Source organism: Bubalus kerabau, chromosome 12 (assembly GCF_029407905.1).
Source record: "Bubalus kerabau isolate K-KA32 ecotype Philippines breed swamp buffalo chromosome 12, PCC_UOA_SB_1v2, whole genome shotgun sequence".
Lineage (NCBI taxonomy): Eukaryota > Metazoa > Chordata > Mammalia > Artiodactyla > Bovidae > Bubalus > Bubalus kerabau.
In genome coordinates, this window is record NC_073635.1 from 25891619 (window position 1) to 25894566 (window position 2948).

Genomic DNA, 2948 nt, shown 5'->3' on the forward strand with positions numbered 1-2948 from the left:
ATGGCGGACGGTGTGGACCAGCAACAAACTACCGACACTGTGGAAGAGCCCCTGGATCTCATCAGGCTCAGCCTGGATGAGTGAATCCACATGAAATGAGAAACGACAGAGAGCTTTGAGGCAGGTTACATGCTTATGATCAACATTTAAATATGATATCGGGAGATGTGGAAGAAACTGAAAACTATAGAAATTGATGAAACATATGAAGAGATATATAAATCAACAAAACGGAATATTCTGATGCTCTTTGTATGGGGAGATGGTGTTGTGCTAGTTGCCCCGCTGTTGAGAGTTAACTGATAAAAGAATTTATCACATGTGGAAAATGAGCCATACTGTGTGATTGCCTCTTTGAATATGAAAGAAACTCAAGAGAGATCGACGTACATCTTGATACTAAGAAAAAACTAAGAATTCTTCCACTCCTGAAATAAGTTGATTTGTAGATAACTCACAGATTCTTCAGCTAAACAGCATTTTTATTTTTCTCCAACCCCTCCAATAAATGTGATCACCAGGATACAGAGCTTTTTCAGGAGTTGATTTGCTCCACTGTTTTTTGGACAATTTCTGGGTTTCTTCCTTTAAATTACACTTGTCATTTCCTTTTTTTTTTTAAGCATCAATTCTTCAGCACTCAGCTTTCTTTATAGTCCAACTCTCACATCCATACATGACTACTGGAAAAAACCATAGCTTTGACTAGACAGACCTTTTTGGTAAAGTAATGTCTCTGCTTTTTAATATGCTGTCTAGATTGGTCATAGCTTTTCTTCCAAGGAGCAAGCATATTTTAATTTCATGGCTGCAGTCACCATCTGCAGATCTTCCCTACCCAGGGACTGAACCAGGGTCTCCTGCATTGCAGACAGATTCTTTACTGCTGAGCCACCAGGGAAGCCCCCGGATTGGAGGGTTCCATGAGAAAACAGGGGAAGATGGAGAGAAGGCAAGAGCAGACAGCTCTCCAAAGTGGGTGTTGAGGCCTGCAGTGGTTGCCGGGGGCATGTGGAGTTAGAATAGGGTTTTTTAAGGCAGGAGAATTTTTTAAATTTATTTTTAATTGGAAGATAATTGCTTTAAAGTGTTGTGTTTCTGCTGCACAACATGTATACATATACCCCCCCTCCCTCTTGAGCCTCCCTTCCCACCCACCCCCCTAAACAGGAGAAATTTTTGCATGACCATATGCTGATAGAAATGATCCTATAAAGGATGAAAGATTTATACTACAAAGAAATGAAGGGTAATTGTTAGAGCAAATGTTCTGGAGTGGCCAGAGGGTGGTTCAGCTTGAGAGCAGCGCAGCCAGTGGCAGGTGATAGAGGGGAGGCCGCCCACCGCGCTGTGGTGCAGGAGTGATTACAGATGTGATGGTGGGAGTCACGGAAGGTTGAGAGGAGAGGAGGGAGTTTGAGATGATTTTCCAGGAGAGCAGGAGAGGGAATAAACCCTGCAGGGTGGGGTTGCTGTGCACACAAAGGTTCACTTGGGGAACACAGTCGCGAATATAAAGTAAGACCAGTCAGCATGTGTTTGTGTGGTGTTCTCCAAGCGGATCCAGCTACCTGCTGGCCATTTGAGTTGGCAGAAATATAACTGGAGAGTTGCACTGAGCAACAGAGAAGGTGGGGGCTGCAGAGTGGAGGGAATATGCCAGAATCACTCAGATAAAGAACCAGAGAATTTTGGCCAGGAAGGAGGACAGCAAGTATACCTTAACGGGACCCATGGATCGAGGTCTTGGTCCTGTCTGGTTAAAAAATCATTGGAAGCAGGCACCAGATAGAGCAGCGAGGCTAAGGATAAGGTGGGAGTGAGAGCAGGTGTAGAGGTGAGAGAGGGGCTACTCAGGGTTCTGGGTGGGGAAGGGGTGCTGTTATTAGTGTAACAAGAGTGCTTTCTCGTTTGTGGGAAAGTCAAGTGCGATTATGAAAGGTTATTGAGAGAACACACACACCAATAACTGCAAGACCTCAGTTCTCCAGCCCTGTCAGCAATTGAGAATCCCATTCATGTGAACCTTCCAGAAAGCAAATACGTAAAGCATATGTTTTATTTTAATAATTCTGATAGGATTCTTTCTAATGGCCAGTTAACTGAGTAGCTTCAGTCATGTTGCTGAAGGATATTATATTCAATACTTGAATAGAATATGGGCAGGGAGCGAGAGACAGGGTGAGATAGAGAATGTGCAAGCACATAAAGGAATAATTTACCATCAGCCAGTATTCTCAAAAACCAGCTATTTCCAGGGAGTTAATAAAGTTTTCACAAGGTAAAAAATGTTATTTTAATAAATGTAGGAAGAGGACTCAATTATTCACTGACCTTGTTTACTTCCACTCAATAGCAATAAGCAGAAACTAATGTCTGAAAGACCCAGAAACACAGTAAGAGACTCAAATTAATGTAACCCCAGATTTAGAGCTCAGAGCCGAGGAGTCAATGCCAAGTCGTGTATGCGCCAAGAAGGAGGGAGGGAAGTCCTTAGGTTGATAGCCTGTGACTGGATCCAGATGAGCCCCCTCTAGCACTGAGTGATGAGTGCTCTCAAAATCTGGGAGGATAAAGTTGGCATTTCAAGTATGTTAAGGGAAGGCAGATTATCCCAGAAACAATGATGGGACCACTGCTAGCTCTTTGGGAGGAAAAAAACAGCAGTAAAGCTTTATTCCTACTTCACTCAACAAAAGTAATTCCTAATAAAGATTTAGGAATTTAAAAACTCAATCCAAAAGTCATTAAAGAAAACAGATGAATGTTTTTGTAAACTTGAAGTGATGACTTCTTCGTTTTTTTAACTTATTTTTAATTGGATGATAATTGCTTTACAATGTTGATTGGTTTCTGCTGTAGTGAGGACTTATTTTAAAGAATGGCAATGAGGTCCAGACCCATGTGATTAAACACACACACATACACTGTGTAATTTTTCATGTTTC

General features: G+C 42.0%; 1 pseudogene; it reads left to right on the forward strand.

Moving 5' to 3' along the window:
- LOC129624831 (U6 snRNA-associated Sm-like protein LSm3) lies at nt 1–303 on the forward strand (annotated as a pseudogene).
- The last annotated feature ends 2645 nt before the right edge of the window (nt 304–2948 follow it).